Source organism: Alligator mississippiensis, chromosome 4, assembly GCF_030867095.1.
Source record: "Alligator mississippiensis isolate rAllMis1 chromosome 4, rAllMis1, whole genome shotgun sequence".
Taxonomy (NCBI): domain Eukaryota; kingdom Metazoa; phylum Chordata; order Crocodylia; family Alligatoridae; genus Alligator; species Alligator mississippiensis.
The window spans coordinates 47,787,542-47,807,674 of NC_081827.1; the positions used below are offsets into that span (position 1 = coordinate 47,787,542).

General features: G+C 42.8%; 1 long non-coding RNA gene across 1 annotated transcript in view; it reads left to right on the forward strand.

Moving 5' to 3' along the window:
- The first annotated feature begins 2,872 nt into the window (after positions 1–2,872).
- The window catches only part of LOC109284291 (uncharacterized), a 33,717-nt gene continuing 16,456 nt past the window's right edge, over positions 2,873–20,133 (forward strand). Inside the window, exons 1-2 of the long non-coding RNA XR_002091689.2 lie at positions 2,873–3,122; positions 10,980–11,138. This is a non-coding gene — a long non-coding RNA (uncharacterized LOC109284291). The remainder of the gene's footprint in view (positions 3,123–10,979; positions 11,139–20,133) is intronic.

Genomic DNA, 20,133 nt, shown 5'->3' on the forward strand with positions numbered 1-20,133 from the left:
TTTCTTCCAAGATCTCTCTCTCCCGATACTAGCCATCCCTCACCCACCTTGTTCTTTTGCTTACAAACTTGAGGAAATGAATTAAAGTACTTTCAATATAACCTGTGCTTTTGGGGTGCTAGGTAGAGTTGGCTTCATTATTATAGTACTTTCACATAACTTAGAAGTCTAAGAATTTCAATTTCTCCCCTCTCTGCTGACAATTCTAGCGTATATATTATATAGCCAATTTTTAAAAGATGTCTGAGAATCAATATAAAAGTGGAAATGTAGGACAGCAATAAAACAAGTTTCCAAGAAAACTTGTAGTCTGCAGGAAGTCTGTAAGTTGCTTAACATAACATAGATGGTTGGAGAAGAAATTAATCAGCCAAACAGCCCAACTATACAGATTTATAGGCTACTTCTAAGTAATATGTGGCTTGTTCACTTTCTCTTTGCCACCCATTATCTAAGGGTGCTAAGTCTTCCTAATTAAAGAGATGATCCTTTAACTGTGAAATCTATATTCTATTATTTTCTCTATTTATTACACAACCTGTCTATTTCAGACATGACACTGAACTTCACTCCAGGATGATTATTAGTTTTATCAAGGGAAGTGTAGTGAAGCAGCTCTCTCCAAGAAGGAAACTTGTTAGATAAAATTAAATTATCACTTTAAAGGAGGATAAATAGGTTTCTTAACACAGAAGCAGATTGACATAAAACAGTGTGAAAAAAAATATTAACATGGGAAAGAAAGGGAAATAATTTCTCTTCATCTTGATTTTTTTTTATTTCTTTTTGTTTGTTTGTTGGTTTGTTTGTTTGTTTGTTTGGGGGGTTGTTTTTTTTTTTTGATATCTACGTTTATGGCATGTCAATTTGTGGTCAATCCCAAATGCTGCCTAAGATTTAGGTTCATTGCCAGAGTGACAATATGAAACCTATTTACGAGGGCTACTGAGTACTGTTTAATTGGGGTACCAGCCCACATTTGGAGAGGTATAGATTTATAGCACTCTAGAAAGAGCTCTAAGAGGTACCATGACTCCCAGAATTTCTAGGTATTGACATAGAATGTACTTGCTTCTAAAATATCTACATGGGTGTTATATCCACTTCCCTCTGTCCAATGGTGGTGTGATGATGGAAGTCTTATGTCTGGTGTTACCCATTGGTGAGGTAGCCCCTCCCCTCATCCCGCCTGCCACGACTTTGCTGGTAAATTTTTATGAGAGGTTTCCAGTGGAGTTCTTCTCAGAGGGGTTCCCCAACATGGGTGTACTCACAGTTGTTGCGTGCGTTGTTTCACGGAGCCACCCCTACAACCCATCCACTCGCCAACCAATCCTGTGCAGGTGGGATGGTGATCTTTGGTCCTCTGTGGGCTTGCCCACCGTTGATTTCACAATTGCAGGGGCAAAGACGTGGCTGCACCGCTCCACCAGCCCATCCTCTTTTCTCTCTCCATCTTTCATCTCTTCTTGTATTTTCCCGTGTCCTTCCTCCCTCGCTTCTCTAGAAATAATACTCCCCTTGGGCAGACAGGGTCATGGAGCTGCCTTCCCTTACCCGGTGGCTCCCAGGGGATTCCGCACCTGTCCCCGGCTCTATTTCCCCTAGGGGAAGTGCTGGTAGCTGCAGGATGCCTCAGTGTTCCCCCTGCTTCCCACCTCCAAAGGGGAGTACTGACCTCTCCTTGTTTTCTCTTTCTCATGAGATAGGAGGTTTCCCCTTGCCTGCCTCCACTAGAGGCTTAAAGGCTTTCCCTACCTCCTGTGCTGGTACGGCATAGCCTAGCTTGTGCCTCTCCCCAGCAGGAGCCTCAGCACGCCAGCCATGCTGCCTGCTTTCTCTCTCTCCTTCTGTCTCCCCCTCCCCGCGGGTGCTGTTGGAGTTTTTAAACTTTCCTGTTTAATGTTGGCTGCCGCGATTGGCCCGGCTGTCTCCCTCACTGGGAACAGCTGCTTAAATAGCTGGTGTAATGCTGGCTCGCATGGCTGTAGCTGCTGCTGTGGCTGCTGCCGCAGTCTAGGCTCCAGCACCGCCAGGACTCCCCAAGGTAAGTTACCCCCTCCGGGGTTCTGTTCCAGGGTTTTGTATGCCCCACAGCCTTCCCTCACCTCTTCTCATGCCCGTGGCAGCGCACCGCTGTAACAAGTGGGCTTTCACTCCCAAACGTCCCACCCCTATCTGTGGTAGAGGCTTGTCTCTATCGGTCTAGGTGTTGCCAATCTCTGGAGTTCATCACTTGTCTGAGCAGCTTTTTTTCCTTTTCTTCCTTTCTGACTCTATCTTCTACACCAAGACAACTTTAGCACCTCGGCTAACAAGCTGAAGTCCACCACGATGTCCTTATGGCCCCTCCCACATCCACGTTCCACGTCCATGATCTCACCTGCCATGACTTGTTGTTATGGGAGAAAATAGAATGCTGGGGCATGTGGGTCGTGATGCTTTGGCTCTTGCAATTTGTCTTATAGTGAGGGCTCCACCAACTCCTACACCCTCACCCGTTCCACCAGGTGGTAATTCAGTTGTCTCCGCAATATGCCTTTGAGCAGTAAAAAAAAATGCTCCTTGGGTCTCTAGGTCTGGCCACTCAGTATCCCTGATGGGCCCGGTTGTACCTCGCACGGCTGAACCTGGCACAGACCTGCCAGTAATCCTAGCCAGTCTTTTTCCTCGCTTATTGTCCTGATAGTTGTAAACACACTATCTGGGGTGACTTTCCTCTCACCCTAACGAAAAGGACAAAAAAACAAACTGGCACTTCTTCTGCCCTTATAGTCCCAACTTTGCAGTACCCTTTTTCTTCAGCCCTGCTATTAGGGTCTTTATGGTACTGTCTAACTGCCTGGCAGCAGTTTCCATTTCTCTCCCGGTGTTTCCTTCAGTGTTCTCTCCCCTGGCAGCTCCCTCCACAGAGCTGCTTCCCTTAAGCCTGGTCTCCCTTGCTTCCTCAGTGCCTGCGCCTTTCCCTGCCATCTCGCTGCCTGAATCAGTCTCTTCCAGTTTCCTGTGTCCCCCTTTTGCCTGCTGCATGTCTCCTTTTATCCTGGAATTCTGGCTGGCTCCCCGTCTCCTCCTGAAACACCGGGTGAAGAAGGAGCCCTGTATAGTTGTTTGCAATACAGGTAGAGCCATTTTACTTCTCTGGGGCTCTTCTCTCTCCTCACACCTTCCTAGGCAGGCCACTTCTGTTTGCTTGGAAGCAATGGGACATAATAGCCAAGGCCTAGTTTCATCCTTGTGCCTTTACAGTATTAACATGTATGTTCGTATTCTCTAGGAACTATGACTGTCACTGGGAGACCCTAATCTTTTTCTGTTACTGCAAGGCAGAAGACAACCTGAATTTTGATTTAGGATTTTAATTAGAGATGGGAATCATATTGCAGAACAGAAATATGATGGGTATTCTTCCACTGCTTGCATTTCCAGGATTCTACAGTATAGCATCTAAGCATTAATGTATACATTGATTTTTTCATCGATGGGAAAAAGGGTCTGCCAATGTAATTATTGCCTCCATAGACTGTTGATAATCTAGAGTATAGGGAGACTGAACAAAGCATTACCAGATAACTTTGGTTTCTTCTATTTGCCTCTGAAAATTGTGGAACCCTCTTCAACATTATGTCTGTCCATACTACTACAAAAACAGGGGAGAGAATGAAGACATTTCTCCCTTTTTGGTTCTTTTTTTGCTTTAGGTGGATTATCCTAGGCTCCCTCTACACAGTAGCTGTTCACACAATTACCAGGTTAATTGCCCAACTAATTTAGACCAGCTACATATGCAAATTAGCAATTACACCATAAAAATGTCCAACCGGCTATAAAGTTATTGCTTGAAAATGTGTAACAACTTTAGGGCTAGTTGCTATCTAGCTTTAATTTGCATGTGCTGCAGGGTCTGCCCCTGCAGCTGGGAGCCCATGGGCAGCTGTGAACTCTAGGTCCTGACAGTGTCCTACAGGGTCCCACAGCTATGAATGCTGGGTCCCAAAGCCAAGGGGCACAGCTGTGATCTCCCAGCCCTGGTGGTGCATGCAGTGCCCCAGTGATTGGGAGATCATAGCAACTGTGGTCTCCCAGCCATGGGGTTGCATGGGGTACCCTGTGGCTGTTATCTCCCAGCCACAGGGATGTATAGAGTGCCCTTTGGCTAGGAGATCTCAGTTTCTATTCTATCCCAATCTTGAGATTGTGTGGGGTGCACCTGCATCTGGGTGCCCCTTCAACTAAGCAGCCTCCCAGCTGCAGAAACCTGCTTCTTGCACTGTAGGGGGAGCTCAGGATCAGGCTCCCCCTGTGCCAGCAATAAGGTGAGATGGGATAAGATGTGTGGCAGGAAGAAAGCACAACTGTGTGGACTATGCATTACATTCCATCATGCCTTTACCTACATGTGCAGAAGGGTCCCCAGGAACATAAAATATAACCTACACTTCCTTAAGGAAATATGTATTCTCATTTATTAGAGGCAAAGAAATCAGTGGCACTAGATTGGAACTCCATGGGCAAGTTTATCAGCAATCATGAACATTTTTGTCTCTGTTGCATAGTGGGAAAGAAAAATGCTCTTACTACTGCCCTTTGGACATAAAGATGACACTCGCTGAAAAATTACATTTCTGCAAATGTCTATATACTTGGTAACAGAATTATACAAGCTGAACCAGAGGCATAAAAACATTTTGTTTTGGGAGCCTGGAGTAGAAAATAACAACGTATTACTTGTTGAATATTAAGTTTCCACTAATTATGATAGTAAGGATAGTCTCCTGATAACTGAGAGCTGTCTTCAGTCCAGGCAGGGTGCATAGGGTGCAGTTTTGCAATGAATCACTACTTAAGCCTTTCATGGATATCAACTCCACATTATAACCAGAGAAGGCTGAAGGTCTTTTCTGCAGCAGGCTCTGAGTTCTTTCTGCCCTAACTGGGAAATGATTTAGCAAACAAAATGTCCTCTTTTTGATGGAGAGAATTCTGCATGGTTAGGTGAAAATTACCTGAAAGACTAACAGCTTCCAACTTTCTTCTATGCAAGTTTCTGATTTATTCTCTCTCTGTATTCATGAAGACTTTCAATTCTATCTCTTTGGCTAGGGACGGAAGTTACACATACACCAGTTTAAATTATTAGAAACTGGTTTAAACCTGTAACAGAACAGAAGCTCAGTGCACGTAAAGCAGTTTCAAATTGCTGAAACTGGTTAAAGATAAACCTGGTTGAATGCAGTAACAGATGTAACTGATTTGGGTCAAACTAGTTTATGAAACTTCTGTCCCACACCCCTTTCTGGTTCAAGTTAAATCACAGTCCCCCATCATCTCAGTATGCTTTCCAGCCCCAGGCTGGGCTCTGTGTTTCAGAGAGCAGGGCTAATGCTGCCCCTCTGCTCCCCAGATGGAGTAGTGAGGGCTGGCTGATAAGAGAGGGGAGGGGGAGCAAGTCTGGCTGGAAATGCAGCCCAGTCTAGGTGGGGCTGGGGGTGGGGGTGAGACTACCCCCTCCCCCCCAAAGCAAACCCTGGCTGGGCTCTGGAGCTGGGGCAGGGGGTTGAACACCTCTTCTACTACTCAAACTTACTGCTGGCTACAGCTGTGGACTACAAATGCCAGAGGCACCTGGAAGCAGGAAGAGGAAGTGATGAGCAACCCTGCAGAGTCCTGCTGCTTTAATTCTGGACTGCAAATCCCAGAGACCTTGGGGGCAGCAGGAAGAGAAAGTAAACACAGAGCCAGAGAGCTGTGTTCTAGTGTCCCCCGTTTCTGGCCTGGGCTACTGCTGGCATGTGGTTGCAGTTCCTGAATCAAGGGTAAATGTCTGTGCACTTCTGTTTCACTTTAATCTGTGCAGCTGAGACTAACACGTGAAGACTAAATTGATTCAGCTTTTTGATTTTTGACTGTCTATACTTAGCTTTTAATTTGAATCAACTGTCACTCTGTGGCTGTCTCCCTGAGCTACCTGATGAGTTCTTCCCTTTTCATTCCTTCTCTTCCCTTGTCTTTCCCACTACTTAAGTTCCATGTGCTCTGGTCACAGAGGGAGGAGCGAGGCCAGATGTCATGGAATCCAGGATCCTTTTAGAGCCTCTGGCTGCAGCCAGAGTCCCAACATGCTTAAGGCATTGAAGTACCTCCAGACATTAACTTCACACAGTCTCTGGGGAATTCAAGAAGGTTAAGTAGGCAAAACACAGCAACAGGGTCATCAACAGATCAGATGCAGGCTGTTCCATTTCTTCATTCTGACACATCTAGGCTTTACAAAGAATACACAAACACAAGAGGCCAACTAAGTATTTCGGGTATTGTGGTGGTAGTGGGTGGGGGGGTGTGCATATATTTTGCTAAGTGTCTAGTAAGTGGATTAAGTATTTTCAAGCTCCTGGCATTAAATTACAAAAGCATGGCTGATTAAAGAGGAGAAAGATATTTCCAACAGACTGGAACTTCCAAAGTATCCTACAGTTTGTAGTATTGAGCTGTCTCTATCACCTGTAACAGAAACAAAATGCCAGTACTTGACATTGTTATCATTTCTGAGCCACCTTATCAACTACCACTTAAGACTTTCCAAGTGTATAATTATGAAAAAATCCCAAACACATTGTTCTTTCAGCTTAGTTGGGTTTGAAGTTTTTGAAGTGGTTCCCTCATTCTGAAGCTAATGAGAGCATATTTTGTTTCTGCTGTTATACAACTTTTAGATGCAAACTGTTTTTGAGTAAGTACATGGAAAAAGCTTTCTGGGAAAATGAAACAAATCTGAGGTACTAAAGCTTTCTTGTGTCACCATGAAGCATATGAACCTATTCTTTAGAAGACCACCAGAGAACACTGGTGAGATGCTTAATATTCAGTAGGGTGAAGAATACCAGATGATCATAAAGAAAATACTTAGTGATGTACATTTTTTTCAAGATGAACTCACACTGAAAGCAAATTGAACATGCTGAAAACACACCCTTAGGAGGAGAGAGAGACTCTAACATTCTTCATATGTATTGCTTGGGGCAAAATCTGATGCTGATATTTTAGAGTGGCTGGGGGAAAAGAACACAGACAAATTTACGAAGTCCAGTTATTCAAAAAGAGAGAAGGGAAATCATGGCTCTTAAAATCATAAGGAATATTTTAAATACCATTTTTATAAAGTATTACCCAATTAGTATAGATTAAACAACAGCTCCACCAAAGATCAAATGGTTTAAACCCTGAGATATGTGCATGAATGTCCTTGAAGCATTAATTTATACTATGTAGCCTGTATATCACCTGAGGCAACTGAATCAGAAATTAAAGCTATATTATTGAATGTAAATTTGAGCATCAGCCCCTGCAACAGAAAATAAGCCGAAGGCAAGTGTATCAACCAGATTGCTAATGCCCCCGCCTGCCTCCCCCACACCCCTGAAAAACCCCTGTGTATAGTCATTGCTTAGGCCTGCTTTGTTTTTAGTGAGGCAATATGCTATTAAAATAATACCACTAATACTATGTTTTGAAAATCACAAAAATAATTTTAAAAATGACTGATATGGGATGCTGTGTTTCAGGTCATAAATTATGAATGTTAAGTACATCTTCACCCATGATGTCTGTCCAACAAGACTTTTGGTGCACTTGATTCAGTTTCAGAAAATATCCTTGCTCTGAGTGCAAGTTAGGTGGCTGTGAAAGATTAAATAAAATGGGAGCTTATATTGGTGGTAGAATAGCTCAAATAGAAATGTTTAACTTCCTCTTTTGTATAAAGTTGTGCTGGAAAGATTGACTAGGTCAATACCTAAAGAGGAGACAATCTGTCCAAAACTCTGCAAGGGTCAGCTATTGCAGAAACATCCAGTCACATATGTACATGTTTTAGGTCACTTAACTTATCCAATCATATGAAAGCTTCAATTTATTTTTGGTATAAACAAAACAGTTTACCATTGGAGAGACCATGTCTGAGCTTATAAGGCAGAAAAAGATTTAAAATATAAAAATGAAATAGAGACAGGTAACCCCCACTACCCAAATTCAAAAAGAAATGTTATTAATACTTTTAACTGATTTTACAATACCCAGTATTCACCTGAGTAGAAATGATAAAGCCTTATTCAACATCCTAAAAACTCTTTAACGATTCCAATCAGACCAGAAAGGCAAGAGTTCAAAACATGTCAGGTGTATGTTCCCAATTTCAGTAGTGATCAAGAATCGTGGAGTAAAGATCATTGTTTGCAAAACTTTTAAATTTGTAAATAGTTCTTTTCACTCATGTTGGTATAATGAGTACCTTTATTTCATAAGCAAATGTATCCAGTTTTTTTAAAAGTGAGAGAAATGAGCTACCATTCTAAAACCGGAATGTCCTTTATTATTATTATTATCATCCCCTATATTTTGGAGGCAGGGTTAGGGATCCCAGTTATCTATGTTTATGGAATGCAATATATATGACAGCTAAGCATAATGCAACAATATTATATTATTATATAAATCAGTGGTGCATCCTCCTTTGAAATACCAAAAAGACTTTTGGTCAACCCATCTCAAAAATAATGTTGATGAATGAGAAGTGGGTATAGAAAGCTCAGAAAATGTTTAGGGACATATACAAACCCTAATATGAAAAGTAAAAAAAACCAGCTCCCTTTAGAAAGTAAATAACTAATAAGGGACATGATAAGCATATACACCAGAATATAATGGTCTAATGATATAAAGAAGTGAATGCTCAATTAAATTAAAATATGATACATTTAAAACCAAATAAAGGAAAGACTTCTTCACATAAAGAATAATTATACTGTAGAATTATTTGCTGAAAGATATCATAGGAACCAAAAATTGAGGATTACCAAAAAGAAAAAAGGAACTGACAATAATAGTCAGAATTATAATTGTTAGTGCTAGCATATGTTTTGGAACAGTTTGGAAAAATATATTTCACCTCAGGGTTTAAGACAATTTTTAACTATAACTGACTTGGAGTAGAATTAATGTTGGGGTAAGATTAGCCTGTGTCCATCTACTGAAAGACTTCTTGCACTTTCCTCTGAAGCTCCAATATTGGCCACTGCTAGAAATGGGTTACTGAACTAGCTGGACAATGAGTTTGATTCAACGAGGTAATTCCTGAGTTCCCCATCTCCTTTTATGCTAAACTTCTTTCAGTTCATCATCTGTGGTTTTAGGTTATGTTATTTTATAGCAGAGAAGGTCCCACTTCTGGCTTTTGTCTTGTCTAATACTTTGACCTAAACTGGAATTTCCATTTGTCTGTAAGCCTTGTATGTCCCTTCCTGCAGAGTCTGGAGCTATTCTGGACTGGATCCCACTTTCATTAATGACTCCAGGACAAACACTCCCACAAAATCCATTTATTATGGGATTCAAATGCCAGGAGAGAGTGAACCAAACTCTTCAGAAAGTAATCAGCAGAGGATGGGAAAGGTCCCCCAAACCTTTTAAATTATTCAAAAGCTTCAGGTGCACTTGAAGTTAGTCTTAATGAGAAGGATTTATTCAATGGCAATATCTGCTCAGGGAGGTTGGATTTGGAGTTGTTACACTGTTACCTAGCTACAATAAAGTTGTTCGATCGAACAACCTTTGTTAAATTTTTTTCTATTAACAGCTTCCTACTCTTAGGTAGTTTAAATACAATCATTCAAAGTGAATTGCCCCTTTCCTGCACTTTGGCTCCTCAGATTGTAAACACTGAGCTTATTAGTATTGCCTCAGTTACCCTGGGTTTCTCCTGTAAATTTTCTTTGGCAGGACTAACACTTGTGTCTACAGTATGAAATCTGCTCTCTCAGGCTGGAGGGATTTATTTGGTATAAGGCTGGATTCATTTTGTAGACCTCCAAAAAGCCCCCGTGTATTCTACCTATACATAGAACACTGGAACATTGTCCTATAGGATTTAAAGAAATGGATTGAGAAGTGAACAAGTGTGCTTATCTGTTTCAGATTCATTGTTGTACCCTTTCTAACATAACAGAATTCATGTAAAGCCCATAGGAATAACTAGATATTATTTAAACTTGCTTTTTCAATAGTAAGGTGAAAATAGCTAGGCAGTGATTGACTATACATTGGTGATATAATACATGTGTATCACTTGAGTACCAAGATGAAGGTGGATGATTTAAACAGAGTGATTTCAGTGGAGTGATTGGATTTATTACAGCACAGCATAAATGGTTGGGTGACCCTCATTCTCACACTTATTGACCTGTCAAGTCACTGTCTCAATGAAGATCAAATGTTCACTGTATCTTGCATAAGTCAACATCGTCTCCATGATGTATACCTCAGCATAGATATTATCATGTCATTTTTTTGTATCTCAAAGGTCTGATGGACATAAGGACAATAAATTTCTTAGGAATTAACTGCTTGTGTTGACATACCAGTCACATTCAAAATGCATTAGCTTGCTTCTGACCTGATTACCAAATGGCTGTTACTTAGATCAATGTAACAAATATTTTCAGGAATAAAGTCCAATAGAAACCTTTTAAGAAATTATTAGCAAATTATCATAGAATAATAAAAAAGAGTCTGGAAGGAACCTTAGGATATCATCTAGTCCAACACCCTACTCAAAGCAAGACCATTTCTATCAAAACCATCCTCCATAAGAGACTGTCCAACCCAGTGATTCTCCACAGGGGTGCCACAGCAGAAGGGGACTCCCTGCCGCAGCGCAGCCTGATGGGAGAGGCCACCACAAACCTGCTGCTGCTGGCCTACCTGAGAGCCCATACCAGCAACACCATACTATATCCCATAGACAGGATATAGTAAAATGCCATCCTTGAGCTTCCTAGTGGACAAGGGGCACCCCCTAGGCTTCATGCATCAAAGCAAAAAAAAAAAGGGGGAGAGGGCATGTCTCCTTTGTGCTGGGAAAGGCTCTGGGGGCAAAGCTCAAAGAGACAGGGGCACAGGTGGGTTTTTTTCTTCTATCCTTCCAGTGAGCAGACGTGGATAGTGCCACGAGACATGCGCCAGCGAGGTCAACCGGTGGCTTTGGAGCTGGTGTTACCAGGTGTACCTTGGGTTCTTGGACCATGACCTGCATTTCTGCACAAAGGACAAGCTTGAGTGGGATGGGCTTCATCTCTCCCCAAAAGGTAAGCAAGTTTTTTCTTCCAGGCTGGCTGATCTTGTACTGCAAGCTTTAAGCTAGGTTTGCCAGGAGACAGGGATGCAGAGGAACATGAGGACACTTCACCGTCAAGCCAGGTGACACACACGGGTAGTACCCAGGTAAGTGATGGGCCAAGGCAGGCTTAGGAACAAGGGGGTGGCACGGACACCTACAGGAGGTCTCAAATGCCTCTACACAAATGCTCAAAGCATAGGGAATAAGCAGGAAAAACTCATCCTCCTGCTAGCTAGCAAAAACCCAGACCTAGTGGGGCTCATGGAAACCTGGTAGGATTCTACCCACAAGTGGGCAGCAGACATTGAGGGATACAGGCTGTACAGGTGAGAGAGAGCAGGGAAAAGAAGGGGAGGTGTAGCGCTATATTTCAAAGAGCAATACACATCCTCAATGATCAGGATAGGGTCAGAGGAGGGGCAAAATGAGGCATTCTGGGTAAGAATGCAAGGGGAGAGTGGGGAAAGGGACTTGATAGTGGGTGTCTACTACAGACCGCCTCACCAGGGGGACGAGCTATACCTGGAATTCTCAGGTCAGCTCACGGAGGCAGTAAAGTCAAGGGATGTGGTTGTCATGGGTGATCTGAACTAACCAGACATCTGCTGGGAGGAGCAGTCAGCCAGGTCCAACCACTCATGTAGGTTCCTAGCTGGGATACAGCACCTCCATCTAACCCAGGAGGTGCATAGTCCCACCAAGGGAAATTCCTTGTTGGACTTAAGGGTGTCAGGGTGGATGTTGTCTTCCTGGTCTTTAAGAAGGCCTTCAAAATGGTTTCCCACCACATTCTCTTAAAAAAACTTGGTGACTGTGGCATTGATGCCTGCACAGTCGGATGAGTGGCAAATTGGCTAGATGGTCACACCCAGAGAGTGGTGGTGGACAGGTCATTTTCGACCTGGAGGAACGTGTGCAGTGGAGTCCCCCAGGGCTCGGTCCTGGGGCCTGTACTGTTCAACATCTTTATCAGCAATCTGGATGTGGGTGTGGAAAGCACGCTTTCCAAATTCGCTGATGACACCAAGATGTGGGGAGAAGTGGGCACACTGGAGAGGAGGGAGAGAATCCAGCTAGATCTAGACTGGTTACAGAGGTGGGCAAATGAGAATAGGATGGAATTCAATGCAGACAAGTGCAGGGTACTACATCTAGGGTGAAGGAACCAGCAACACACCTATAGGCTGGGGAACACCCTTCTTGTCAACACGGTGGCAGAAACAGATCTTGGAGTCATTGTTGACTCCAGAATGAACATGAGCTGCCAATGTGAGGAAGTGGTCAGTAAGGCTAACCGCACCTTGTCATGCATCTACAGATGCATCACAAGCAGGTCCATGGGGGTGATCCTTCCCCTCTATGTGGCATTGGTCAGGCCAGAGTTGCAGTGCTGCATCTAACCTGTTTTTAAAAACTTCACAAACAACCATCTTGTACAACTCCCAGGCACAATGCCCAACACATCAAAAAACATCCTTACTTGCCACAGGTGAAGCTAAGGGTCAAATTCACTACCAAAATCCTGTCTGCAAGGACAGAAACTCATTGTTAAATATGCTCAAGAGATTCAAGGAAGAGGATTGTGCCTCTTCTCAGAAGGAGCAGCATCACACACTGGTCAAAATCGGAAGACCTGGCTGCTTTTAACAAAGGGGGGAAAACATCCTGACACAGGAGGGGGGAAAAAATTCTTCCTGGCTCCATGTGGCAACCAGAAAGGCCCAGAACCATAGGAAAACCAGATACCCACCACTGTGCACTGTGACCTAGGGACCATAAATACAACTCCACACATTACCATTTTGGAGATTCTGGAGAGTTTGAAATGCCATTTTGATCCCTTCTTTGAAAAGTATCCTAACTCGTGCAATCTTCTTTCATAACCTAGCCAGTTGGGCAGGATATTCTATTGTTTCATTGTTCTAACAGTAAAAGAGTTTTCCCGATATCCATTCTAACCTTTGCTGCAAGTTCAAGTTATTAGTCTGTGTCCTCTGCAGTAAGGGAGAAAAGCTTTTCTTTCCACTTTTTAGGGCAGCCCTCCAGATATTTAAAGATTGCTATCATGTCCCCTTCTGCCTCACTCACTTTTTCTGCCAGCTAAAAATGCTTAGTACTTTCAGTCTCTTCTTGGAGGACTTGCCTTGGAGGACCCTTTTATAATTTTAGTCTCCTGTCTTTAGACCTTCTCTCACTTCTTCACATACTTCTTAAAATGTGGAGCCCAGTACTATACACAACACCCGAAGTCATTGGTGACCAGCATTCTGCTCCCTCAGGCTGGATGAGTGGAAAAGTTTCAGTTTGGGCCATATTCCATGTGGGGTTGGTACGTGGGGTCAATCTACAGGTATGAGCCAGCCACATGCTGGACTGGCCTGATATGACCCAGATTCAGCCACAAAGTGACCCACCACACAATGGCAGGACCATGTTATCCAGTTCTCATGGCTCCCTCAGTGTCTGGAAACCTGGCAGCTGGAATTAACACCACCACTGACCTATGTAAAATTTCCAGACCAGTAGAGAGCCCTGGTGGCCAAATGACATAGTCCCCTAGGCTGGGTCTGTTCTGTGGGCCAGAAGTTAAGCATCACTGCCCTAGGTTGGTCATAACCAGTGTCAGGGAGAGTAGCACTATCACCTCCCATGTTCTGCACCTAGTATACCTGTTGATGCTACCCAAAATCTATTTGCATTTTTGCAGTTATAGCACATTGCTGATTCATGTTAAATCTATGATGCACTAAAATATCAAGATCCTTCTCTATAGTTCTGCAAGTTATCACCCATTTTTAACTTGTGCTTTTAATTATTCTTCCCTACACCTTACATTCATCAGCCCTGAACTCCATCCTGATGTCTCAAGCCAAGCTTTCCAATCTATAAAGATACTTTTGAATAAGGAGCTATAAAGACTTTCTACCTCTCATCTTCCAACATGTTTTCAGTCTTTTCTAGTTTCATGTCATTTCCAAATTTGTTCAGGAAGCTCTCTAGTCTGCTATGCAAATCACTGAACATCCCTGGATTCAGGACAGACCCCTGAGACAACCTACTCAAAATCTCATGCCATTCTGACCATGATCCATTTATAGTCATTCTTTGCTTGAGGCTATTAAGCCAGTTATCTATCTGTCTTGTAGGAGTTTGGTCAATACCCAGAAATCCAACATCACCTCAAATGTGCAAGTGTAGCCTTTGGACACCTGAAGAAATGGGTGTTCAAAGATTGCCACATCAGATCTGAAACCAAACTCATGGTTTACCAAGCAGCCATGATCCCCACCTTGCTCTATGGTGCAAAGACAAGAACAACATAGAGGAGACATGTGAAATTGTTGGAAAATTATCCTTAATGTTGCCTGCAGAACATCCTCTAAATCCAGTGGAAAGACAGACACACCAACGTTAGCATTTTTCTGCAAGCAAACACTACAAATACTGAGGAAATGATCATCCAACATCAATTTTGTTGGGCCAGTTACGTCATCCAGATGTCTGACTCCAGACTCCCAGAGCAAATTTTATTGTCCCAGCTCAGACAAGGTGGTATGCTCAAGAGGAGGGCACTTCAGAGACATCGTCAAGGTCAGCTTTAAAAAATGCAACATCGATGTCAATTCATGGTAGATGATTGCCCAGGACTGACCAAACGGAGGAAAATTCTGCTGCAGGGATTTCAGGACTTTGAAACATCACGACAACAACAGGAGATGGAAAAGCAGGAGCAGCAAAAAAAGTGTGTCACAGACGAAATCAAGAATCCAGCAGTACCCACTCCACATGGAAACACATGTCTGAGCTGCAGTAGAGTCTGTCAATCCTGGATAGACCTCATCAGTTATCTTCAGACAGATAGATAAGAAAGTTATGGAAGACAATCATCCTCAACTGTGAGGGATTGCCAAAGAAGAAGTTTGGTTTAGCCTATTTTTCTCCAATTTGTTTATGAGAAGCTCACATAGGAGTTTGTCAAAGCCTTATTGGAATATAAGTACACTGTATCCACTGCATTCCCATCATCCACCCAACTACTTACTTCGTGAAAGAATGAGATAAAATTGTTCGACATGATTTGTTCTTAGAAAATCATGCCAAAATCTATGCTGGCTGCTTGTAATCAGCTGTTCCTCTTCCAAATACAGACAGACATCTTTCTAATCTGCTGTATTCACAGCCAAGTCTTGAAGTCAAGCTTGAATTCCCTGGGTCCCTTTCCCCACCCCACCCCTTTTTTTTTAACAGACAGACATTAGATTGGCCCTTTCCTAATCCTCTGGTACCTTACCTGTTATCCATAACTTGGTAAATATTATTGCCAAGGTATCTGAAATCCTTCTGCCAGTCCTTCAGTATTCTGGAATAAAGCTGTTCAGGCCCTGCTGACTTGAATTCATTCAAATTGTTCAGAAGTATTCTGATGGTCTCTTTTGTTCTGGCCTTTTCCCCTTCCGTGTTTACATAAAAATGTGAAAAGGAGTTAACAGAGTAAAATCTAAATACTTATGTTAGATAACAATTTACACATTTTGGACCACTAAGAAAATGGTTATAAAATAAAAATGTTTTTCTTCTTTAATTTTCCTTGTTATTTACACTCAGACCACATAGAGATTCATAAACAAGGCACCTAAATAAGACCCTTTCAGAATTTCTATGCATAAATCTCTAAAAGCAAACCTACTCCACAAAACCTCATAGATATTTAAATTTAGGCTTCTGAGAATATGCAGAAGCATCCAAGTCTGAGCTATTAGGACCCTAATTTCCTCTTAACCTCTGGTACAATCCAAATTGGATATGGAACAGTGCCTAAACTCCACCTCACTCCCCAGAAGCCCAATCTCTGAAGAATGCTCTGGGTTGGTGACGGATTTGAGATAGTAAAACTTTCAAGGCCCTTACTTGCCATAGGTGAAGCCGAGGGACAAGGGCACTGCCAATATCCTGCCAATGCAAGGGGAAGAAGGAGTTGTTAAATATGCTCAAGAGATTCAAGGGAGCAATTCAGGCAAAAGAACCTACCATAGTAACCTACTGGTAGGCCAATCAGCTGGGGTTGGGGAGTAGGTCTGGGTTCTGGTCCCTGCTCTCAATTTTTAATCTAATGTAAAATGCATGAACAGGGGGGGGTTTCCTCTCCAGTTCTGTTCTTGTAAATGGCCTCCATATATTTAGTCTTGCTTTTCACTATAAGCCCTACTCTCTTGGCTATGCATTCTAAAATGTTACACATCTTGGCAGATTCAGACCCATCTTTTCCATGTTCCAGGTATAGAACAAGCTGGGAAGCAGTCTCCAAACCCCCCTGGCAAGACTGAATGTAAAAGTCCTCAAGCCAGGAGGAGGGAAAATAAGAGGCAACCTACCACAACAGCCTATTAGTTAAGGCACTCAGCTAGGGTTAGGGAGTAGGCTGGTCCCTGTTCTCAGTTTTTTTCTAGTGACTGACTAATGTGAAATTCATGAACATTCTAGGAAGTAGTATGCTAGAACTTATAACATCTCTCCTAAAATGGACCCAGATAAAGGATGTTACTATGGATATAATATCAATAAAGCTTTTATTTAGGCATTGCATGTTATCTTATATGTTGCCAGTTATAACTATTCTCTCACATACTGCATGCCCCCAAATAAAACATTAATCTTCTATTTGGATGGCGGAATGTAGAAAAAAAGATTTCTCCAGAGTCATAGTCTAGAGATGGCTTTTTCATGAAGAGACTGTACTTCAGAATGCCTGCTAGCTTCTCTCTGCTTCGAATTTGAGAATGGCTATGGTTAACTCTGGACTTAACCCCCCTGCTTGCTGGTAGGTAGAGAGAATCTGAGATCCATTTTGAAGCACAGTGTCTTCATGCTTCTACTACTCTATGCTTCTATTTTAGCTAAGAAAATCAGCTTCACCACTTAAAAGATGCACTCCAATTTTGGACAGGTGATTTTGGGGAAAGGGTGCATGTGGTATGCAAGTAAATATGGCATGCAGTCAGTGTTGTAATTCTAGCGCTCATCAACGTTGGGTAGGCTTCTTGGTGTAACTTTGTTGTCTTGAGTTCTGATTTATAACAGCTGTGTATCTGGCCCAGTATTTTGAAAAAGAAACTCAAGTTATGGGAAATATTCTTATGTATAGAGTAAGGTAAAAAGGTTAATCTAATATTATACCAGCCACCTTATTCCACTAATTTTTAATTGTGCCCATATTTTTTAAGACATCTGCCTGCCCCCATTTGCTTCTAGGTAGGCTGAGAATTCTTGATAAGCTTTTTTAGGAAGACTAAGAGTAACTAATATATTTCATGAAACTATTATGTTCACACTGATATTCCACAGGTAAAAAATATAAATTATTTGCTGTGCATTATTTGGATAAATCTGGTTGCCAAAAAACAATACTTTTTTTCTTCAGGATCATATTACTTTGCATCCACATAGCATAATGCCATAATTCACTGCCCACTGAAGTGTGTTAATGTGATCTCCTATTAAAATCACAATAAAAGAAAGGCAACTGTGAATGTATTCTGGAAAGGGAAGTCTGGCTTCACTGTTTAAAAAGCCTGAGAAGTGATATACCCCTCACCCTTTGAAGTTCCACTTAGGCATTTACCTAAGTTTATAAATTGTTTCTTGACCATACAAGATATAAATAACTTGAGATAAACCAGCTCAATTGCTGGCTTTTGTTCCCAGAATCTTTTCTCTTGCCTGCATCATCCAGGGAAGAAGGAAATAGATCCCTCCTCTCTGCCCTCTGGGCATAGCTTCAGCCTCCTTATATATTCTATACAGTCATATGAACTAGGCCTTTCTAAGCTACTGCTTCACCTTATAAAACAAATTTTGTCTTTGGGCAGCTGGAACTAACTGAATTAAAAGAAAAATTCAAGCTGTATTAAGCTTTGTAAAAGAAATTAAAATAAATAATAGAAAGATAAATAAAATGGACAAGGAAATGTTGGATAACTATGCAGTAAAGATGGGAGATAAATATTTTAGGTATGGCTCAAAATCTGAAGGATTCCTTGGTCTTAGATTTCATTAGGAAGATGTTTCATAGTAGCTAGGGTCAGGAGGGACCTGAACAGATCATCTAGCCTGACCCCCTGTCACAGCCAGGAATGAATGCTGGGTTCACCAGACCCCAGACAGGTGATCATCCAACCTCCTCTTGAATTTGCCCAAGGTAGGGGCAAGAACCACTTCCCTGGGAAGTTGGTTCCAGATTTTGGCCACCCTAACTGTAACATATTGCCTTCCGATCTCCAACCTAAACCTATTCTCCATCAGCTTATGACCGCTGTTCCTCATCACCCCAGGTGGTGCTGGGGAGAAAAGGGCTCTGCCTATTTGCTGTTGATCTTCCCTGATGAGCTTGTAGGCAGCCACCAGGTCCCCCCTCAGCCTCCTCTTGCTGAGGCTGAACAGGTTCAGGTCCTCCAGTCTCTCCTCATAGAGCCTGTCCTGCTGCCCTCTCACCAAGTGGGTGGCCCTCCTCTGAACCCTCTTCTGGCTGGCCACATCCCTTTTGAAGTGAGGTGCCCAGTACTGGACACAGTACTCCAACTGCGACCTGACCAAAGTCGCATAGAGGGGGAGTATCACTTCTCTGGACTGGAAGATGTATATTACCACAACCAAAGTGAAAGAAAAACTAAGTTTTTTATATGTTCTCAGATTAGAGTAAGCCAGATCATATCCATTCTAGAATACTGAACAAAAGGTCCTAGAATACTGAGACATTAGGCAAGCTGTATACCTTACTACTCTGGCAGTCCGAGTGAGTGTGGGGAGAGCTGAGACTCAGCATAGCAGTGCAGTGGAAGAATCCCAAGCGGCGATAGGCACCCTGGCATGATGTGCAGGCAGGAGGATCCCAAGCTGGTCCAGACCCCAACCCCAGATCTACAGTGTTGTCACAAGCGGCAGCGTGGGAAGCAGAGGGGTAGCCGAGACTGCTCCTGGCACTCGACAGATGCTAGAGGCATGGGGAACATGCCTTGTTAATGAGTTAATCAGCACTTGGAACATTCAGCACTACATTGTAACTGGCGAGTCATCTGGTGCCGAGATATCTGATTGGCAACTCAGACATGCCTCGCTAATGAAGTCATTAGCGTGGCTACTCTTTCTGAGCTATTTTTCTTTGGGAAATAAGCCCATATAAAGTATGTACCATCTCTGGCACCTCCTCATCTCAGGTCCTGCAGTCTCAACATCTTAGCCATAAAAGACTACTGATCTCCTTCACTTCCTTTTGATCTAAGTCATGGCAGGCAAGTACAGCGAGGAGACAAAACTAGGATCTCACACCCACTCACTAACATGAAGGTGGTAAATCTGGACTTCAGTAATGTGTTTGATGAGGTACTGCATGGAACGTTGTTAGTTCAGCTAGAAAAATTGTAAGGAACTGGTGGCACTCACAGAACTTTTGAGCCTAACAGCATAGTGAGCCCCTTCAGCACGAGGGGTGGGGCAGGGGAAGTAGATTATACTGACCGCTGGATACTGTAGGGGAGGGGGAGGGAGTGAAGTTTTACCTGCCCTGACTCTCCACACTGTGGAGACAGCTGTTACTGTTGTTCAGGCTCCAACAGCCCTGCAGCGGGAGACTCCCATTGAGGGAGCTGTGCTTCACACCTGTTTAATCCCATCCCTCCCCCCATCCCCAGTATGCTACTGGGTTCTGGTTTACATCTCCTGTGGCAAAGGCTGCACCTGTCCAACTCCTGTGGGCAGTAGCGTGAGGCTGCTTCTGCTAAGACAAACTCTTGGGGGAGGGAGCATTCTCACAATCAGTGCCTGGGCCTGGTGCCCTGCTCAGCACACCATCGTTATGCTACTAGAGCTAAAGGGATGTTACTAGTGGACTTCCTCAAAGCTCAGTATAGGAAGAGTTACAGTTCATATACTCATTAATGGCTAAGACACAAAAAGCAAGGATAATGAAA